This window comes from Alligator sinensis, unplaced genomic scaffold (genome assembly GCF_000455745.1).
Source record: "Alligator sinensis unplaced genomic scaffold, ASM45574v1 scaffold787_1, whole genome shotgun sequence".
In the NCBI taxonomy this organism is placed as follows: domain Eukaryota; kingdom Metazoa; phylum Chordata; order Crocodylia; family Alligatoridae; genus Alligator; species Alligator sinensis.
In genome coordinates this window covers 1,395,222-1,418,586 of record NW_005841911.1, presented here as the reverse complement: position 1 = coordinate 1,418,586, position 23,365 = coordinate 1,395,222, and the positions used below count along the sequence as shown (strand labels likewise).

The window sequence follows — 23,365 nt, the reverse complement described above, 5'->3', positions numbered from 1 at the left end:
ATTCCATTTATTGATTCAGATCACTGTCCCTGATTTGATTTGACTGAATCTGAAAATGTGATGCTGATTTGGAAAATCATCAATTTGGCCATAACACAGCTTTAAATGTTTTTTCTACATACCTTGAGGTACCAGGCATGTCTTGTGAATGCTGTGATGCAGGGGCAGATGAAGTGTCCTACAGAAGCATTGGGGGGGGGCACGTGCTTAGCGGTAGACCTGGAAGTGGACCAGAAGTACTCCAGAAGTGAACCCGCAAGTGGACTGGGAGTACTTCTGGAACCCCCCTCCATGCCCCCTTAGTTCATCAATCAGCCATGGGGGGGGGAAGCCCAGTTGTCCCCCAGACCCAGGAGTCACCAGCCGCCGAGCCGGGGGGTGGGGGTCCCCCACGCACTCCACAAAAGAACTAGAAGTGGACCAGAAGAGCTTGTGGTTCATTTCCGGATCTGCTGCTGAGTGCCCTGGGGAGCCCCCTGCGCTCCTGTGGAATGCTCCACCTGCCCCAGCATCGCGACATTCATGAGCCGCCTGGTAACTTGAGGTAAGTGGAAAAAACATTTAAAGCTGTGTCTATGTCTGAATCACTGAATCTTTCTGAATCTCTCTGAATTGATTTGGATGGTTCCAATTTGATTTAGAGAGATTAAAGGGTCTCCTGATTCAATCCGGATTCAGAGATTTGGCTACTGAATTGGGCCGAATCTCTGCCAAATCAAATCAGGGACCAAAGCTTCTCACAGACCTGCCACTTATTGCTCCAGCTCCTGTCTTCTATCTTCCCTTTGGTTTTATTTTTTTTTCTTAGGCCATCTTCTTTCCAGCATTGCTCAATTCTCTCTTTGAGGATCACCCTATCCACTTTTCTGATAATTGTCAGGATTTATATCCATGCAAATGATTATTCCATTGCCTAATGGTTTGACCTTGATCCTGAATGCCTCATTTGGTAACAGAAATTTGCTACAAATATTTTAACAAAGGCTCCCATACAAATGTTCCTCCTTATTTGTCAGAGTTCTGTGTGCAGAAAAAATTAAATAAACTGATGTCTTATAGCCCTAATTAAGGCAGGAAGCAATAACTTGCATATCAATCTCATGTCAGTTTGAACAAATGGATATGAATATAGATGATACACACATATAATTCTGATAAGTATGCATGGCTATTGAAACATATTACTACACATAAAACAGTTCCTGAAAAATATTGATAATGTAGCAGTATTCAACTAATACAAAAGAAAAAGGCTGTTGTGAAGATATCATGAGAAGGAACAGGATATCCTCCACTGAATTTTTATTTTAATTGCCTCATTTTCAGTTCAACTCCAAACCCAAGGATTAGTTATGTCTGTCTGAAGTGATCTAGCAAAATAGGGAACTTTTCTGTTACAGGAAATAATATTAACCCCACCATCCCTATATTTAGATATTGGAGAGGGAGCATCAGCAGGATACGAGCAGCCCTTGATGCCTGAATCAGTGGGATGTTTAATAACACAACACCACTAGAGTTTCCAAAGTCTTGTGCAATGGGGAAACAAGGGTCAGGATTGTGGACACACCCCAGAAAAAGGGACAAAATTCTTGCATTCTCTTCATCCAAATCAATTGCATACCAATGCAAATTCAAAAACAATTTGGTATAGAATTATTCAGATTATTTCCTGAGAAAGAAGTAGCAGGGGAAGTAAAACAAAACAAGCAGACTATTTTCTCTGACGTCGTGTATTAGATAGAGCTTTTTATAGAACCTGTCGGGGGCGGGGTAGAAATTTATTTTCTTTGAAAATTATGCATACACAATCTGAACCTAATTTCAGTGACGTTCCAAAGAATTCAGCCTATTCAGGCTCTAACACCTTTTCTCCCTTTTTATTCCTTATACATTTAACTTCAGTTAAATGTCTAGGTGCTATATGTGAAGTAAATAGTTCTAAAAAAGGATAGCTAGTTCAGGAAGGGAGGAGAAACACCTATGTTGTTCGTAACAAAAAACAAGCTCCAGTCTGAGGGTATTTACATTTTGTTTTGCCAGTTGTGGGCTGCCACTGGAAAATAAAAGTAGAAGGGTGAGGATATGTTCGTTTTTATGTTTCTGAAAACTAGGATGTGGCCCATATGAACAGCCCTTTGTGCCTTGTAGCTGATGGGCCATCTTGTTCTAACATCTATCAGAGGCTTTTGTTACTATAAAAGGCAAATGTTTAAGACAAAATTTTCCAAGTGGAACAATAAAAATAGTTATAGTTACACAGTCTCTCAGTCTAGTGAGGTTTGCCAGGATCTAGTATGTGTGTCCTGCCTGGAAACTGTTTTAGCCGTGCCAGTTTTAGAATTTACTTTCCAGAAGGGCAGATTTGTCTGGAAAAAGGCAGTTTTAAAGGGTTGACAGGAACAACAGTAATGACAATAAAGATTTAAATGCCAGCAGTTCACAAAAGATGTAAAGTGAAATGCTAGCATATGATATTCTAGACCTCCAATAAAACAGACAAATCAATGAGATTGCTTATGCCCTCTTAAAATGTAACTGTCTTCAGTCTCTTAAGGCAAGAAGGAAAGCTCATTTGAAACCCTCCTGGTCCTGCCTGGCTCTCACAATCATATAAATAAAGAGAAGCCACATAAAATTTGAAGGAGTTAAAGCAATGTAAAACTTGTCAAAATAAGTGGAAAATCATCCCATATTTTCAAACAATCTGTTTCTCTAGACTGCATTTATTAAACTGATTTTACAAACTTGTGGAAGCAAAGTACTCAACATCTTTCTTTTTTTCTCCCCGTCCTTTTGTATGGTACTAGGGATTAGAGAGTAAAATATTATATAATAAAAATATTGTATAATGTGTCTCAGTTCCTTCACTAAGAAGTGCTGATAGTAAGAAGATCTCCTAGCACTATTTAAAATTGCTTGTAGTAGTTCATTGTGTGTAATATGTTCGAATGGAGCTATCATCTTTGGATATCGATTTAATCTTTACATCAATGTAAAAAACTAGCAGAGAGATGAGACAAATGCCTAAACCAGAATAACCTTGTCCACTCTAAAGGACAATTTCAGATGAAAGAACCTAGGGCAAAATGCTATCAGTGTAGATTTAATCTGACTGCATCCAATTTGGGGTAGCTGTTTGCTTAAGGCAAGTGGCTATAACCTTCCTCTGAGGCACCACAATAGCTCCTTACTGTTTGATCTATTTGTCCCGGTATAATCTTTTGGGACACACAGTAGCCCCTTCCTATTATATCAGAACAATGCCTTCTTAATATACTTGTTGAATATACTGTTCAGGGTGTACTGTCCCAATACAATCTACATTGGTATATAAACCGATATAAAGTACACCAGAATATGTCTGTCCATGCTCTTGGATTAAAATACCAGTTTCGTTTGCAAATATGAGCACACAAACCTGTTATTTCACTGAGCCTTACTCATGTCTCTAAACAGAACTTCCTGAAGCTTCAATATAATTAAGATACTATTTCCCTCACATTTATATTCTTTTTCTTTCTTTTATCTCCATGATTCTCCACTTCTAGGGTCTAGCCTGACCCATAAATGGAAGTTCTTAAATACTTCAAGGAACTTTGATATAAGATCTTCCACCCCATTTGAAATAAAAAGAGTATCTAAAAAAGTTCATCCATGCTCCACAGTAATAATCCATGTTCAACATAATAGAACTGCCAATAATTTTGAGATGCTTCTTCATTAGTTATAATAAACAAGACTGGACATGCCACTTCAGTGTCTGGTATCCTACAGTACAGCATTTGCATTTAAATATCAGGTCAACCACTTACAAAATGAACATAAAAACCCAAGTCCTCATTCATATTTTTTTGTGTGTTATGAACTTCTCAGCATATCTGTGATCCATCCAGATAATGCAATTCAGGTGGTCCAATATTATTGATTGCAGAAACAATAGGGGTACCCATCTCTACATCAGGCCATTAGGCCCAAGATGTGACTTTGCAGTTGTTAGTCTCTCCTTGGCATTCTAGTAGAGGGAGTCCCTGACTCAACGACAGCTGGGGATGCATATTGGATTGAGTTGCATCTAGTTGTCAGCCAGAAATCATAGGCACAGACATCCCCTGTTTCTGCAAGCTCCATGTGTGGAAAAAGGACTTAGTACTTCCCAACTTCCTGTGTATTATAAGGTTGCATCTGGCCAACAGAAAACACAAGTAGAAGTACATCTTTGAAAACAGTGTGATGTCAATAGATTTTGAGCCAAATCCCACTAAATCGTTTGAAGACTCCTATAAGCTTTGGATCAGGCTTCCAGTACATGACAGGTATATAAAAACATTTGAGTACATTCTCTGTAGTGCCAAACTACCTGCAAGTAATTCAGGTATGATGAACATGAAGGGAATAAACATTTACAAAAAGCTGCCCATGAAAATCTTATTGTGCCCTTGCCAGACAAGGTTCTTTGGATGAATCTGATATCTTTTATTAGGCCAACTTAAATAGTTGGGGAAAAAAATTTAAGCAAGCTTTATTGTACCCTTTACAGTACTTCCTGAGAAAAGAATCAAATTGCGGGAACCTGGCTGGAATCCAGATTCTAAATTTACATTTATTTAGAATGTTTTTACTTGGAGGAAAGAAACATGTTTTTAGCTTTGTTCATTAGCAAACTGCAGGTTTTCAGATTTCATAGATCAGCATGTTGTTATAAAGAAGTGCCAAGAGCATACAACAAACATAACCTAATGTGCTGCTGAGCGTGCAGCTGAGCATGACATGACGAAGTACTTGTAAAACTAGAAGTTGTGTCAGCTCCTGGGGCAGAAATTCCAATGTACCATCATTACACTAAGTCCATTTGGCAAATATACATGGGAGTTCATTCTCAGCATTTCCCCCAGTTCTGTAACACCATTCCTCTTGGGCCCTACCAGAGCCCAAACTTGGACATCTTTCAAAAACATTGGAAGACCTTCCTATTTGGGCAGGCATTTAGCAAAGAAAGCTAGGCTGGGATATCATTTAGGGGTTGGTCCCTGTTTTATTTAGATATTCTAATTCCTTTTTAAATTCCTAGGATCATAGGTGGAAATCAGGGGTGGAAGGGATCTCACAAGGTCATCTAGTTCAGTCCAGTGCTCAGCATAGGATTGTCTCTGACTAAACCATCCCAGTTAATTTTCTAACCCGCTCTTGCAGATTTTCAGGGATGCAGAGCCCACAGCTTCTCTATGTAGCCTGTTCAATTGCTTGACCACCCTCATAGTCAGAAAGTTCTTCCTAGTCTCCCATTTAAACTTCCTGTACTTCAGCTTGAGTTCCTTGCTTCTAGTTCTGTCCCATATGGCCACAGAGAAAAGCCCATGTGCATCCTCTCTGTCCATCCTCTCTTGCCTTTCATGTATTTGAAGACAGTTATCAAATTCCTCATCAGCCATCTATTCTTCAAATTCTACTTTTTTCAGCCTTTCCAAATAAATTATGCTTCTCAGGCTTCTGATCAGTTTTGTCACTGTCTGCTGGACTCTTTCCAATCAGTGCACATGTTTCTTGAAGTGTGGGGCCCAAAACTGGACGCTATTCCAGGTGAGGCCTCAACAGTACTGAATAGAGGGAGGAATTATCTCCATTGATTTTTCAAGTGACATTCCTGTTATTACAGACCAGTATGCTATTGGCTTTCTTGGCAACAAGAGTAAATTTAATTTATGATCTACTGCAACCCCAAGGTCCTTCTTTATTGTACTGCAGCCTAGCCAGTCATTCCCCCGTCTGCAGTTGATCTGCATTCAATTATCCCATCCCAAGTGCAATATTTGACTGTGTCCTTGTTTAATTTTATCTGATTGATTTTTTTGGAACATTTTTCCAGTCTGCCTGGGTCATTCTAGATCCTGGCCCTACATCCAGAGCATTTGTAACTTTACCTAAATTGGTGTCACCACACATTTGCTAAGCATACACTTGCTCCTGTAATCCAAATTCTTAATGAAGATGTTGAACAGTACCAGACCCAGGACAGACCTCTGGGAAAACCCTGCTTGTTACTGCCTCTCAGCTAGACACAGCCATTGATGACTACTCACTGAGCACAATGATCCAACTAGTCATGTATCCACCTTACAGTACTTGCATCTAATGTGTACTTCCTTGGCTTGTTCATTAGAATGTTGTGAGAGACAGCGTCAAAAGCCTCACTGAAGACAAGGTATATCATATCCACTGCTCAGCCCCATCTACAGAGACTGTCACCCTGTCATAGAAGGAAATCAGGTTGGTCAAGCATAACTTCTTTTGATGAATTCATGCTGGCTGTTCCCAGTCACCTTGTTTTCCTCTAGATTCATAGATATTAGATGTTAGGGTCAGAAGGGACCTCAGTAGGTCATCAAGTCCAACTCTCTGTCCTGGGCAAGAAAGAGTGCTGGGGTCAGATGACCCCAGGTAGGTGCTTGTGCAGTCTCTTCTTGAAGACCCTCAGGGTAGGGGAGAGCACCACCTCCCTTGGAAGTCCATTCCAGATTCTGGCAACCCTTACTGTGAAGAAGTTCATTCTAATGTCCAACCTAAATCTGCTCTCCGTCAATTTGTGGCCATTATTCCTAGTTACTTCAGGGAGTGCCCAAGTAAAAAGAGCATCTCCTATTCCCTGCTGCCCTCCCCTGATGAATTTATAGGGAATTTATACAAATCACCTCTCAACCTTCTCTTGCAAAGGCTGAAGAGATCTAGGTTCCTAAGCCTTTCCACATAGGGCCTTGCCTACAGGCCTCTGACCATACGAGTGGCCTCCTCTGAACCCTCTCAAGATTCTCTGCGTCCCTCTTGAACTGCAGTACCCAAAACTGGACACAGTACTCCAACTGTGGCCTGACCAGTGCCGAATAGAGGGGAAACATCACCTCCCTGGACCTGTTCAGCATGCGTCTGATAATGCATGATAAAGTGCGGTTAGTCTTGTTGATCACTTTGTCACATTGACAATTCATGTTCATCTTGGAGTCAGCTATGACTCCAATATCTCTTTCTACTGCTGTGCTGCTGAGAAGGTCATTCTCCAGCCTGTAAGTGTGTTGCTGGTTCTTTTTGCCCAAGTGCAGCACTTTGCACTTGTCTTTGTTGAATCGCATCCTATTTCATTCTGCCCATTTTTCCAACCTGTCCAGATCCACATGGATCTGCTTCCTACCCTCTGCTATGTTAACTTTGACCCATAATTTGGTATCATCTGTGAATTTGGATAAGGGCATCTGTACGCCCTTGTCCAAGTCACTGATGAAGACATTGAATAGCTCTGGTCCAACGACCGAACCGTGTGGGACTCCACTGCCCACATCCTTCCAGGTCAATATCAATCCATCCACTACCACTCTCTGGGTGCGACCCCTAAGCCAATTTGCCACCCACCTGACCATGCAGTCATCTACATCACAGCCTGCTAGTTTATTTACAAAAACAGTATGCGATACTGTATTGGAGGCCTTCTTAAAGGTAGATGACATCTACCTCGACTCCTACGTCTAAGCATCTTGTGACCCGGTCATAAAAAGAAACAAGGTTAGTCAGGCGGGATCTACCTGCAATGAACCATGGTGATTTCCTTTCAGCATTATTTCCCCTGCTAAGCTCCCACAAATGTGATCCTTAATGATTTTTTCCAGAGTTTTCCCAAGGATGGAGGTGAGACTAACTGGTCTGTAGTTTCCTGGTTCCTCCCTCCTCCCCTTCTTGCAAATAGGGACCACACTGGCCCTTTTTCAGTCCTCTGGGACCTGACCAGAGCACCATGAGTGCTCAGACAGTTATGCCAGTGGCTTCACAGTAGACCTTCATAGTAGACCAGAGTAGATGCTTCACAGTCGACCCCTTGAGGACCTGCTCCATAATCTTTTCCAGGTATGGAGGTCAGACTGACTGGTCTGTAATTCCCAGATATTCCTTCTTCCTTTACTTAAAGGTGTGCATTATATTTGCCCTTTTGCAACTATCCAGGACCTCAGTCAACCTCCACCTGACTGCCAAGTTGCTTTGTTTTTTTGTCAGGCTCTTGTTATCGTAAGCTACCCTGAACCTTTGTTGGGAAGGGCAGCATATAAATCAAATAAAATTTAAAAATGTATTCTCAGGAGTCTCAGCTCCAAAATTCAAGTTCCAGCTCTAAAGGGAGAATGGATATTAGTTTTCTGGAAAACTATAAGGAGGGCTAAAATGGTGTCTGGGTAACTGAGACTGCTCCTAAGTAAAGATTCAGGATGGACTGTATCACAGGAACACCTTTTGTTTCCCTAGAAATACTGGGGGGAACAAACCTTGTATTTCCATTCTCATAGAGCTTGCTATTGTGTGTAGTCCTCAGCAAGAAGTATGAAGAGGGAGTATGCTGATGACTGACTCCAACCAGCCCTTCCACCCACAGTTAGTCAGGCTCAGTTTACTGCTAAATATGCACAGGCACTGAAAAACCATTCTTCATTGCCCTGAATGTCACAGAGCAATTTATACCAGTACAGAGAAAGTTCAAAGTACTGCCAAATCTGAATCTTAGCAATTTCCACCCAGCCTGTACTCCCTTAACGCTAGTATAAATGATATCACAAGGTGCAGGTCAACAGCGAATCAGGATTTTGTGTCTTTTTATCCTCCTAATTTCCAGTAAAGCTGAGGAAAGAAATGGGATTCACCCCTGCAGTCTGTACTCAAGCAAAATTGGCAGCATTTCCAAAGCAAGGCCTCCAGAATTACACTCTCTGCTAACATTATTTCACTTGTTTTTATCCTTCCTGGAAAGTTAACTCCCTGGTAGGTAGCTTCAGCGAACATTGCCGTGTCACAAAAGAAGGTAGGGGAGTTAGAGTCGAATGATAAATTCTGCCTGCTAGCAATATGTTCTTGCCTGCTGAAATGTCACTCCCCACTTCTTGACTCAGAGCTCTAAAGGTTCACTTTTCCTCCGAACACATAGTGGGATTTTTATGGTTATTCTTCACTCCCATCCTCTGTACAACTCCCCCACAGATGTCAGGAAGGGAATGCTGAGTTTGTTTAGGAGTGAGGGGAAGACAAAAAGGGGTAGTAAAGTAGCTCACATTTTAAGGAAAAGCTGTATGGCTTTAAAAAGTAGAGATTATTTTTTAAGAGTATAAAAAAGGAACAGAGATGAAATCAAAGAGATTCCCTTCTTTTGTGATGCTTACTTAGACTGATATTTTTTCTGTTGCTATTCTTGTCTTTTCCCACCCTTCTCTAGTAGTCTGGGGTCTGGATCCTTCACTGCATACTGCATACTGCACTGAAGCCAGCGGGGCTCTGATGTTATCTGATGGTGTACCTCACAGGATCCTTACCTCAGTTGGAAAAGCAGTGTCTTTGTCTTTCTGTGTATTAGGAAGGGTAGGGCTACATGGCACAATGTATTACTGTGCAGAAATGGCAGAGCTAACTCAAGTTCTTGAAGCAATGCAGCCATGTTAGCAATGTGCTCCACCAGGGGTATTGTACCTTGCTTCGTAGCTATACAGTACTGCACTGCAATGTATTGATACACCCAGAGTGACATATGCACTTTGATGATGATGATGATGATAATACTAGTATAAAATATTAACATTAGGCAATCCCAGGAATGGACTGTTAGTTTTATTCAGTTCAACTGGGAAGCTTAAATATATATCTGAAAATGTTTGAGTTTCAGAGATTAAGCTGTGATCAGTTGTAAACAGCTTTCAGATACTCAGAAGAAAAAGGGAGAGAAAATATAATATTAGATTTTATTAAAGTGTCAATGTTGTCATATTTAGGAGAAGCAGCATATGTTTTTAATATTCATTAATTCACTTTATAAATGTACCATGGTTGTGACAAATCAAAGAGGTCCAAAATTAAGTATCTGTGTATGGTACTTTAATGCATAGTTAAGCACGCTGATATAAAATCTGGCAGAGAAACAGGATATGTTAGCTTGAATAGTAATCTGTTATGTTAATAGTTCAATTGTGTACTACACTACCGATGACTGGGCTTCAACGTTTCATGCTGAATATATTCTTTTACATTTATTATAAGTATGTAGGTTCATTGGTGGTTGTAAGTGTAGGCAGCATATTCACAAGGTAACATAAGCAGTGTGCTTTCCCAATGTTTTTTTCATGTGGTTGTTCTTTATGCAGCCTTGCTGTGCTAAAAGTGGATGTGCGCTAGATTCTGCAGATTTCATTTTTAATGGGTGGTAAATTCAAGTTCTCAGGTCACAGGCTATTCTCTAGTTAAAAGGCTAAGTTTATCTTATTTGTGACCAACAAAAGCACCAAAAATGTGATCTAAAAGATATTTTTATATAATTGGTTTGCATTTTTAGATCATGGCCTAGCTAGTAAACAGTAATTAAGAATAAAAGAAAGGATTGCTCAGAAGAGTTTATTACTAACATTGTTCCCATCCACCTCCCCGCTTCACCCTAATGTCGTTTTCACTTTCACCATCTTTTTTTTTTTATTGTAACACTAAACCCACTAGGGTACTCTCTAGATTATGTGATGTCACTCAGTACTTACTTGCATAACCAAGTGCTAAATGACTACACAGTAACTGGAGTTACTGTGCAGTAGTGTCCCCACATGGGTTTGTTTTTTTTCTGGATGCTACTGCACAGAAGCAATGAGCTACTGCGCAGTAGCATCACATTATGGTTAGCATCCCCCAGTGCTACTGTGCAGTAGCAGTGAGCAGTTCATTGCTAGCATGCAGTAGTGTCTCATGTAGGTGTGACCACTGAGTATAATCAAAACCATATGCAACAAATAGTGCATGATGGATAAGGGAAGTTCTGCAAAAAATGATCTTCGCCATCCTCTGAATATGTCAGCTGATTTAGGCTCAGATGCACTCCTAGGAAATATGAGATCCAAAATGTAGGAAATATGAGATCCAAAATGTAAGGCCCTATCCTAAGAGGGTCCTAGGAATTATAGTTTAGGGCACTCCAGTGATTTCAACTCCTGCTTTTGGTAGGTGGCTGAGGGTTTTTTGGGTAGTACACAACCTGATAATGTCACCAGCTCAAATTCTACTTGAAGGAAATAGGAAGCTGAGGTAACCTGTGAAAAATTGCTTTAAATATCCCCTGAGGATGATATCATCAAGATTAACAGTCATATTCTGCAGAAGCAATGCCTCTGTAAAACAAATTGTGATATTCCTGTTTGGAGATTGTAGAGACATGGGTAACTACGGTCTTGGCCATAACAGACAGAAATGAATTAATTGGATGATTTAAAGTGAAAAAAATTGGCAACCTGGGAATACAAAAACAAAAGGTGACCAATGCAAAGAACCCTCAAAAGTGTAAAACTTCTTATCAGAGGGTAAGTAAGTGACTTTAGTAAAAAGAAAAACCTTCTTGTATTTTTGTCTTATAGACCTGTTCCCCCTCTCCTTTCCTTGGATTCTGTATTGGTGAGAATGTTATTAATCTTTTTAGTACCATTTGCACATTTGATAAATATAAAAACTGATTTTAAAACCCAGAAAGTTCCTGTAAAATGGAATACCCAACTTCCAGTCAGTTTATTTCCTCACATTTCTAAAATGTAACTCACTCTGACCATGTACATCATAAATTACAGATTGTAAAATAAACTGCAAAGGGCTCATTATAAATACATCCACTATAGCCCATCACCTGTTCAACAAGTACAGAGGGGGAGAAAATAGATGGGCTCTACAGCATGCCAAGAGGGTTTGCAAATAAATATGAGCATAATCTCACCCTAAATTAAAAGATTCAGAACTCAGTAGAATCTGAATAAAAAAAAGCCAGAAGGAGTAGAAGTAGATCCCATTTAAAAAGAACATCCCAATAAAAATATCCCTCAGCAGCCCAATGTAAAGCCTCTAGTTTTTCTTCAAAAAGGGGAAGCAAGTCAGTTATGGCTAGACAACTGCAGAAACTGACCTATTTTGGAAATCAAATTAGTCTGGAAGTGCTGTCCTGGGAATAGGAACATTTTTTGTGAATTTTTCCCACCATTCAGTGATTTAGTAAATCTTATCCTCGACACCTTTTATATAGCTCACAGAAGCTGAATTAAGTTTCTAGAGTTTGGACACCTTTGGGGGAAGCAACCTGCATACTAAATTTCAAGTTTCCATATGTAAAGATTTCCAAACCTATTACTCAACTACAGGCAATGTCATCAAGTTCATCACCACAGAAGCCAAACTAGTTTTTGGACTAAATTCATGCTCTGTATATAACTCCACTGAAGTCAATGGTATTATGGTAGAGATTAATCTCAGTCCAAATGGTGCCATTTGTGAGAATTTAAGTCAGTCAGCCCTCCAGTTTCTCTCCTAGGACCTACTATTGTTATAGCACATTTATAGTATGACTAGATTATAAGGCATAAACACCTTAATGGAGAGAAATACTAGGTGCTAAAAGGCCTGTTTACAGAATGGAGAAAAGTGTTACAAGAACTAATAGCTGGAAGCTAAAGAAAAAAGAATGTGAGAAATGAAGCACACATGTTTATTACGTAGGGTGATTGCCTGTTAAGAACAAGGGGAATGGTGGATTCTCACTGTTTCAGATCAATATAGGATGTCTTTCTGGAAGGTATGCTTTTTCCAACTTAAGGTATTGGATTCAGTGCAAAGAGAAATGAATAAAATTGTATGGTCTGTGTTTGCAGGTGGTCAGAATAGATGATTTAATCATCCTATCTGGCCTTAAAAATATGTGGATCTATGAATTATGCTTGTTTTTACTAATATATGGAACAGAGGCATTTAGGGTAGTAGATCCTTGTAGGGTCACGTGATAATTAAATATTTTGTAAAATTATGAATCCACTAAAATACCTAAAAACTTTGTACAGATAGATATCAATGTTCCTGTTGTAATGTACTCACCCTTTTTAGGATAATACACTTTTCTAGAAGTTTTTTGTTTTGTTTTGTTTTGTTTTTCTGTGAATTTCCAAGTGCATTTTTCAAGTCCTTTGTCACCTAAAAATATTCCTTAAACTAGTAGGATTGAGCCATGAACAATCACGAAAGAAATCCACTTTTTTCATTGAATGGAATTGAAAAGAGCCAAAAAAATCACTACATCATGATGTGTAGTAATTAGTACTGAATAAATAGTTTGCAGTTAATAATGCGTTTGTCTGATTCAACTTTTTCTCAGGGGATAGATTCTGCCACTTTCCTTTTAATGTAAATAACTGTGGCAGACATGCTTGCCATATCTTGGTGTGGTTTGGGTTTTTTTTCTAACTTGAGTCTCATAATTACGTGAAATTTCAGTTTTCATTAAAAACAACTACAGCACTTTTTAGCCTGTACTTGGTGTGTCTACATGAGATAGTAAAAGCACAGTAGACTAATTCTACTGTGCATTAGTGCATCGGAACAAAAATTACGGTAAAAGAACTGCCTGCAAATAATTTAAAAATCTCATGATTTTGGAGGAGCCTAATCTGTGATCTCTAACCTTTGAGTCTATCATTGTTGAATAAGATACTACTCACTAGAAGTAATATTGGCAGAATTTGAGCCAGAACATCTGTAAGAAAAACATAACAAAAGAAACAGTTATCTGCTTCATAAAGGTAATGGCTATTTGGTCAGATAAGGCAAATGCTACTCTGCTTAGATTTCATAGACGTTAGGGTTGGAAGGGACCTTGAAGATCATCAGGTCCAGCTCCCTGCCCCAGGGGCAGGAAGTCAGCTAGGGTCAAAGGATCCCAGCAAGATAAAAAGGATCCCAGCAAGATAATCTAATGCTTAGATGAGTATGCAAATACTTCTGGCACAAATACCCTCTCTGTGTACCTAACTGAGTTTCCACAAATAACGCGCACACGAGATTTTGAAATGCAATATGTGAAGAGATTGGAGTTGTTAGGAACACTCATGCACTAGAGTTTAACCAAGTGACTACTAGAGAAGTGATCAAAGAATCTGAACAGTGCCTCTTAGCAGAATTCAGCTAGTATTATTTTCAAAGTTTGCCTTTTGCTGTGGAATTGTCATGGCTCGCTGTTATCCCATTTGTGAAATAGCACAGTGAATTAACTAATGTCGAAACATCAGATAAGGATTATTACATTCCTTTGATAATTTGGATAATCAAGAAGGGCTATGCAACCTGGCTGTCCAGTTTTTATGTCACCCCTGTCCTATGCAAGGGAGGAGAGGAAGATAAAATGTCTGCCATGAAAATAAAAAGAACAATCTTCAGCCTTTCATACTGAACCAATTCACAGAGATTAATTTGGGGTTTGTAGACTGTTAGTCTTGTTCTAATATTTAAAATTTCATTCTGTCTGATCATGTTTGTGGCTTTCTGATCAGGTTCACAGAGCCTGTGTTCTAGGAATTCACATTTGTAGTGAACAAAACCATGGATGGGCTTTGTTTTAGCTTTAGTTTATGGGCTTTAGTTTATCCTTTGGTAATTAGGTTGAGAAAGGGGATTTACCAGATTAGCTTCTCCGGGGTTCTTATTTGATTGCTGGGATGTGCAAGTTGTATAAAGGGTTTATTTATTTATTTATTTATTAATAATTAAGTTTGTCAGGATTTTCCTTGAAGGATTTATAATCTAAAGGAGCAATACTGAGGGCTGTAACATATGCCAAAGGGCTATGCTTCTGCATCTGTTACACAGGGAGACAATGTTTGGTTTTGAAATAATTTCTGTGCTTCATGCATAATCTTATTAAATGAAGAGGATTGGAAGTTCAAAAGCCTGTGCTACTTTTCATAGTTTTGTATGCTTGGTCAAAAATGTTGTTAAACAAAAAGATTCCTTTAAAAGAGTGTATTCCATGGATAAAGGGACTGAGACAAATGAATCAAGATTTCCAAAGTTCTGTAACACATTTGTAAAAGAAGATTTTTAATTAGCTGATGGGTACGATCTGAGGTACAATATAAATACGTCTGTTTAAATCTCACAGTGCTTGGACGACAGTGGTTTCTGCTGCAAAATACAATAATATGTCATTCCGTGACATTTTGAAAACTGCTGGATGGAAAGCAGTCCCTGTGCTTTTGCCAGATTTTATTTTATGTAGGCCTATTTCTGATTTTGCTGACTATATATTAAACAATGTTGACAGATAAATATACTGATGTTTTACTTTCTTTGAGATGATAGAGTGGCATGCTTTAAGGTCTCACATGCCTGGTGACATAGATTAGTTAAACCATTAGTAAGTGTGTGTGCGTGTGTGCATTTCATTTTGATTTTCCAGAATCTCATCTTGCTTGTAGTGTCCTGTCCTTCCATCAGTTTTGGTAAAAAAAACAACAAAAACCAAAACCAAACAAACCCAAAAACTGAAAGACAGGGGACTTATTAGATAAAACAAAATATTGTTCATATCCTAGGTTACCATTTTCAATCTCACTTTGTGCTTAAGGAAAAGGTTTAGTAATTTTGGTCCTGATTTTTAATTTTGGTCCTGTCTATGTTGTTAAATCGAACTGCAGCACAATTGAAAGAGTTTACTTCATTACATTTTCATGCAAATTAAAGAATAATTTTACTTGAGTCTTGCTTCCAGGGATCACTGTGGAATATAATACAATTACTAGTAGTTCCTTTTTTTTTTTTTGGAAACAGGTAAAATATGAAAATCCCTTTTCCCACAGAAAGCCTTAAACAGAATACATACTACGGACTCAGAGCCAAATCCCATTGGAGGTTTTGGTAAGTTCGTTTTGCATTATATTCCATTATTCTTATTTTTGTATGTCTGTGCCCTTCTTGGTTCCTGCTGGGAAATGAAACAGACAAAACACTAGTGAAAGCTTTTCTTATGGTATATTTGGCACAAACAATAAGCACTAGAAATCTCACAGAAAAGTTTCTAGCCCAAGGTCATCCATCCAAATGGCTTAGATAAACATTTGAACTATTGTATCCTACATTTCTGGCTGTGTTAAGGGAATTTTGACGTTTCCTTCAAAGGAATCCAGATTGAACTCTAACATGTTTTTCCATCTGTTGCTATCATGCTACCTGTTTCTCTTCAGCCTTCTGGCACTTAAAAGACTGCACAACCATCTTTTCTTTGCTGGTACTATAAACCTAATTGTAATCTCACCATTTGTTTCACACTGGAGTTACTGAGTTACTGAACTGAACTGTTCTTGGAAATGAAATCAAAAGCAGAGCTGTGACATCAATAATGTAGGGCCAAACTGTTCCCTCCTATAGTCAGTCTTAAAGAAAGGTGTGAAAGGAGCTTGCAAGATCATCGGGTCCAGTCCTCTGCCCAGGAGCCCAAGAACTGACCAAAATGATTGTCTCCAATCTTAATAATTTTGTGAATAAATGAGCAATTCAAAATAAAGAAAAAATGATTTTTTCTAAAGTGGTATCAATTTTTAGAGACGTTTTCACTGAAGACAATCTTGTGAGAAAGAGAACTAAGGCCTTCAGCTCTGACCACCATCTGACATCCCTACAAGTTTCAAGCTTGGGTCATAAATCATCATAAAAGTATGCTCATAGGTTACAAAGGAATGTTAAATTATGCTTTTAGTATGTTACATGCATGACCTGTGTGTGTCATAAGCATTGTCAATAAGTACATTGGCAGAAGTGTTAGTTAAAAGATATCAAGATATTGAGCAGAGCTGGTAGAAATGTCTAAATTTCAGTTTTTCAGTAAAACAATGGGATGGACTGTAGCAAAAATGCTTTGTTTTTATTTATTTATTGTCAACCATTGATATTTAAGTAAAAATAGTGCTTAAGTATTTTCTAATAATGGTTAAGGTATTGAAGGCATGGAGCGTTTGTTTAATACCTTTTTCATATGTTTGTCATGCATTGGATGAAAATCCACTCTCAAATTCCACAGCCACTCCAAGAGCAACACTGTATATCTAACAAGACTACACAGATAACTTTATATTAAAAAAAGTAAGACTACTAGAAACTAACAAGCCCCCTCAGGAGCCAGATACTTCCTTCTTTCTCAAAAATGTTCCTTTGTCCCCAAAGGAGAAGTGGTTCCTTGCTCCAAGCATGTTATAGCCTTGTATAAGATATTCTATTATACAGCTGAAAACAACTATTCCTTTTCCTATATGTGTTTATTCAAGTAGAGAAAGACAAAAAGAAGACAATCCAAATTCTTACAAATGTAATTCCATTGAATGGATGGAAGTTGAATTAGTCATGAACCAGGGCTAAGAAAAAGCAGATAAAAAGATATATTTAGGTTTCCATGTTTGCATTGATAAAAGTATATGCAATAAATATTGAAAGCCAGATCATCAGGTGATAAAAATCAACATAGTCAATATGTATCCATGCACACAGGCTTCCCTTTCTGCATTTCACTCTTCTTTCACTCCACTAGACCAAGACCAGCAGCCCTTCTCTGACATTAATTCCCCACACCTTGCGCCCAGGTCTTTGGCCCTCTCTGTTTAGGCCAGCTGGGACCTCTACCCCTTAGTCTCTTCCACAAGCCTCCAGTGCTGCTTATCCCAGCTCAGCTATTAACCAGGACCCTGGCTGCAGTCCTACTGTCCAAAAGCACCTCTCCCCATGGCTCTCAGCGCTAGCCTCCCTGACCTGCTTGGGCCCCGGGGTTATATGCTTCAAGCCCCGCCCCTTCTGGTCAACTGACTCTCCAGATGGCCACCTGAGCCCTCACTGCAGCCTGGTCCCTTCTTAAAGTGATGGGCACACATTAAACACCCTGTCACAAGGGGTTTTACACAAAGTTTTTATTGCAGCTCAAGCCTCCCCTGAGAAACCTGGGAAAATAAATGCCAGGTGGGCGTTCCAAGGGGAACAACCTTCCCCACCCTGAGCACGATTCACCTATAATTGGGATTATGAAAGGGGAAAAGGAGACAAATACCCTACGGAAAAACCTCCTCTCTTGAGTATTAGCAGAAACCCCAGTTAAGTCTGTCTCAGCTACTGCCAGACCAGTCCAAGGAAGCTACCAGCTTGCCCAGTCTGTGGGAAGAGAGACTGGCTCAGAGCTGCCATCAGGTGGCAAGTGCTAGGTAGGGGGGACATGCCCCGAAGTTTGCCTCCACTCCGCTGCTGAGGATTGCTGTTCCTTGGCATCACTGAGGGCCACTGCTTCTCTTCAGGGTGCTTATATTACACCTGCACTTTCATAACCTGCCCTGCAAACACTTCTCTTAGAAATGGTGTGTAGCAGGTTTATACATGAACCCATTAAAGAGATTTGTGCTCACGAACACTTTCCTTTTGAAGATTTGATGCCCACAAGGCCAACCAGGGAGCAACAGCTGTGGGGAGTCTCCAGCTCTTCTCACACATTGCACCGCAGACCCATGCACAGCTCACAGGGCATGTTGCCCCCTTGGAGACTTTTGTGTAACTTGGCATTTGCAACACACGTGTAGCTCTAAACTGTGGACACAGAGGTCAGACCCACCTGGCCATTTACACTTTCATGATTTATCCACAAGCAGCAAAACTCAGCGCCAGTGGCCTCAGCCTCCCAACACACATAGGAATGAGGGTATGCAGAACAGAGATACACAACACGGCCCTAACACAACATGAGTGTGACAGTGTACCAGAAGCAGGGTCACTGGGGAATATGCTCCTGAATGTAGTGTGGCTTGGGTGCAGCCTGTGGCTCTGACAGTCCTTATTTAACATGCACCGAAAAGGAGAATGAATTCCCTGGCCCAGATGCAGCACACACATGCTGCAGTGAGGCATAAGAGCTTTTGTGCTGCTGATGTTGGTCTTTGTATGAACTTGCTCTCTCTCCTTATTGCTCTAATAGCCGCGATGGGAACTGGGCAAGGATCAGAAGTCCCTCGCTGTGCAGCTGTGCACATACTTTCTCTGCATACCCTATGATGCTGCTAAGTGGGAGGCTGACCAGCTGGTCTTGGGTCATTAACTATTCACATCACCCTGTGACCGCTGCAGCCTTGGGTTCCACAAGGATGGTCCCTGGGGTGTCCTTCCCCTTTGGCTCGAAGAGCAAGGAGGGATTGTTAATAGCTGGCTGCAACCCTAAGGTCACCCTCCGAGGTGGAGACAAGTTACAAGGAGCTTTTCACTGTCAGGGGCATGAAGGGGTTAAAAGTCTGAGCGCAGATGGGATGATATCAGCTGGGGAGGAGACTCAGGCAAGAGCAAAGCAAGAGCAAACCCTGCTGCAGAACCATGGCTGTCTTCATGGGAGGGGATGTCTATATGGCTGAGTTCAATCCCATAGCGTACCTGCAACACTTCAGGTTTGAAGAAGGCACCCTATGGTACAAGCTCCTCAGATTCATCCTGGAACACTACAAGACATCCTTCACTTCTGGTAGGTCCTTCCCAAAACCCTACGGACTTTGTCTTCTCTTGACTGGACAGTGGCACAACAAGCCAGGCACCCAGAAAGGGACTCTTTGGATGGGGTTGGGGAGTTGCACTGTCTCTGCAACATGCTTGTGGCCTGCGGTTGCTAGAGACAAGTGTGTCGGCCATGTGACAAACACTTGTGTGACAAGTTCACCAAGTTTGTCCTGCTGCCCACAAGCATTTGTGCGAGTACCTTCCCAAGGGCTTTCCAGCTGGAAAGAATGGCAAAAATGCCAACTGTTGATATTTAGCCTCTGAACAGGGTGCAGGGCATTGGAGAACTTCTCCCACCCTCCCCTCATACAGTGCCTGCAAAGAATCGGGCACTGGACTTTTCTCAGGAAAACAATGCCCCGCATCCACACCACCAACCTCCTGTTGGACTCTGGAGCAGTTGTGTCAGTTCTCTGTGGCCCCCTGGTCCTCATCTCTTAAGCATGGGGTGATTTTGTGAACTCCTAGCTGCCCAAAGTGCTGGGTGATCTGTGAGCAGAGAGGAGAGATTATTCAGTGCCCTCGCTGCCCTGGAGCAGATTGTTATATAGCAGATTCTCCCTTCCCTTTAGTCTCTCATGAAGCCATCCCCTGAACTAAAGGGTTTTGAAGGGATCTGATATGGTGGGATATGCCTGTGGGATTGCAAGTGCCAGCTCTGTCCAGACACATGCCACTGATTTATTATTATCAAGTGTTGGGAGCCCAGAGGCAGGTAGGCTTACCCTACAAATTGGCCTTTTTCATAGCATTTGCAAAGGGGGTTGCAAGAGTCACGGTGCAGCAATGGGACTGGAGGCACTTGGCTTTGTGAAAGAACTGAAGTTGAATTAAAATACTTCCTTAGGTGGAAAGAAATCATGTTTTTGGGTATTGTTCATGAACAGAAAGGGGCTGAGTACAGGGGGAGCAGGGAAGAGAAACTGCTAAAACTCAAGCATTGCAATGCCTCGTTTTGGCTCTTTATCCATTCATTTCTGCAGGCCCTGGAAGGGAAGGAGCACCAGTAAAATAGAGCAAGAATCAGGAAAGGTTGCAGCTTTAGGGGGGTTGTGTAATGTATCCTGTGCCTGTGCTGAAGGGCATACAGCATGCATGAGAGGTGATCATCTTAAACTATTCTTTACCCCCTCCAGGTGCTGTGAAAGGCCACACCTTGATTGATATTTGCAATGGACCCACCATTTACCAGCTGCTTTCTGCCTGCGAATTCTTTAAGGAGATCATGGCTTCAGATTATACAGACCAGAGTTGCCAGGAGATGCTGAAGTGGCTGAAGAATGAGGCTGGAGCATTTGACTGGACTCCAGGGGTGCAGCATGTGTCAGCTGGAGGGAGACAGATACCTGACTGCTACCATCTAAATTCCATAGGTTTAAGCCTGCCCATGATCTGTATTCATCACTTCTGGCAACCAGCTGGGATGTGCAGCCTCAGCAGGGAAAAATACAAGTAGACATTTGGGAGGAAAGAAAAGGTGCAGAGAAGGGATGGTTTTGAAAGCTGGTGTTGGAGCCTGTAGGGTCTTAGAGAGCCATCCACAGGGACCAGCAGGCCTTTTCTGACTGCAGACAGGGGCAGAAGGGATCCTTAAAGAAAATTCCCCTAGTGGAAGTGAATTTTGCTACAAAATGAAACTTGGGGCAACTTCCACTGAATGGTCCATAGCACAGCAGGCTAATTCTGACAGAGAAACTACCCAAATGCAGGCACTGGTGGCAAAATGGCTTTCAAAGATCCCCCATTTGTTAAACATTTCTCCAAGGGAATGGAAATTAGAGACACAAAACCCACATTCCCACTTCTCAGACCTGTAACCTGGGGGAGGCATTTAAAACACACCAAAACAGATAACCTCTTGCTTTCCTTTTTCTCTTTCCTCTTCTCTCTTTGGGACCTAGTGGGCTGAGAAAGATGGGAAGATACATAGAGCCATCAAATGCATCCTAAAATGTGATGTCCACAAAAGCAACCCCCTGGATCCAGTTGTCCTGCCTCCAGCTAACTGCCTGGTCACATCGCCGTGCTTGGAAGCTGCCTGCAAAGAACACAGCTCCTACTGTGCTGCTCCAAGGAACGTCAGCTCTCTGCAGAACCCAGGGGGGCACTTGGTGCAAAGTTGAGATTTGGGCTCCAGTTTCTACATGGTTGGTCCCCAAAAGTTCTCCTGTTTCGTCCTGACAGAGGAATTTTGAGGGGGGCTCTCAGTGCAACTGGCTTCACCATTGAGAAGGCTGAGGTTCTCTCCAGGGCTTATGTGGCCATGCATGACATCTATGATTTCTCTGGGATGTACTTCATTGTCACCCGCAAAAATTAAAGTGATTAAATCCCTTGGAGAATATGGGGAAAATTGTCCCCAGTGGGGAAAAAAGAATCATATGAAGGCTTTGTTCTCTTGCTGGTCATGCCTCTTTTCTCCTTTACTTGTTGTGAAGTCCCCATGATGACAGGGAAACATTTTATGTCCCTCATTTGGAATGAAGATGTTTACTCCCATAGAGGGCCAGTTCAAGGCAATAACTAGCAGACCCTAATTGGTATCTTGGCCTTGATCTGTTCTCATTCCTTGGAATGGGATTGATTGGAATTGATGGACTTTGGAATTTATGAGCAGAAAAGTCAAGATGTCACGTAGCCTGAGTGGGAACTATAGGGGTTTTCACCATCTTCTGTAGCAGGAGACATAGTCCTTTTCCTTGGTTGGTATTTTAACAACCACTTCTTGTCCTTGCAGCAGCAGGACATTGCCAGTGTCCCTGTCCTCCTGCTTTACCAGGTTAGGGTATTCTTGGTGCTTTGAGGCTATGAGCCAAGTAGTAGTGCACTAGAGGTGCTTGTCCAGCTTTAAGAATAGGCTAGGCCAGTGCTTTCTGGGGTGCTTTATATGATCCTACCTTGAGCAGAGGGTTGGATTAAATGACCTCCTGAGGTCCCTTGCAGCTCTGCTTTTCCATGATTTTCCGAGTAAATAGCTTGTGCTGGCTTGTCTTTGGGCCACAGGGCAGCTGCTTCATTTATCTGGTGACATCTCCAGACAACAGCCCTGTTGAAATGGATGGGACTACTTGAGTGAGTAAATACTCAGCTGTGTGGATAAGAGCTGGCAGGTTCTTTGTGTAGATGTGATATCTTTTATTAGACCAACTAAGTTGTTGGAAAAAATTGTTCTTTACAAGTTTTCAGGCACAAACACCCTTCTTCAGGCAAGGGAAACTCTGGATACTCTTCCCATTTCAACAGTGGCACCCAATACTGAGACATACTTTCCAGGCTACGCTGCACTGCTGAAAGACAAGTGCGGGGGCATAGTAGCAACTTAGTCACTGCAGCAACAAAACAAAAAAAAATTCCTTTGCAGTAGATGTTCCAGTAGAAAGATACTGATAAGCATACCTTAAATTTTGTGTGATTCTTAAATGCTTTCTGCTCACCCACTCCTTTGGCTTTGGCATTTTCTGAAGCAAATGTCCAGGAAGCCACATAGCAAGAGTAATGCTGTTCTCTGTCATGGCGGTTGTTCTTCTTCTTGCTCTCCATGTTCTTGGCACTTCCAGGTAACTCAATGGATTCTGCTCAAGTGTTTGTCAAATCTCATGTTACTTCTTGAAATTACCTGTGGTGCGGCATGAAAAATGGAATCTTTTTTCCCCCATAAAAAAGACAGTTTTATTAAATATTCCCAGTGATGAACATGAGAGACTGGCTCTACTAGACCTAAACCAATGTATTACGTGTGGCTTTCCACTGTTTCCAATAAATACTGAATTGTTTTCTGACTGTACTGTATCATCCTTTTCCTTGGGTTTACAAATTCCCTGAAAATGTGTATCATCCATGTCCTTTCCGACCATATTGTCAGTACACCACATTTCAGAAGGGATATACATTTTTAACAGATTAGGGGTTTGAGACATAACAAGCTTGGATAGTCCCAAGATGTAACACTCCTCCATTTCTCACCCAGTGCCTCAGTTTACTCATGCAAGGTGCTGGGGGT

General features: G+C 41.0%; 1 protein-coding gene across 3 annotated transcripts in view; it reads left to right on the top strand.

Moving 5' to 3' along the window:
• BCHE (butyrylcholinesterase) overlaps window positions 1-23,121 on the top strand; it is a 94,267-nt gene extending 71,146 nt beyond the window's left edge. Inside the window, exons 5-6 of one of the 3 annotated variants that reach the window (XR_003092863.1) lie at window positions 15,628-15,714; window positions 21,267-23,121. The gene's annotated coding sequence lies outside the window, so the exon portion shown is untranslated. Of the gene's footprint in view, window positions 1-15,627; window positions 15,715-20,501 lie in introns of all 3 variants that reach the window. The other 2 variants (XR_003092861.1, XR_003092862.1) reach the window with 2 other exon arrangements.
• The last annotated feature ends 244 nt before the right edge of the window (window positions 23,122-23,365 follow it).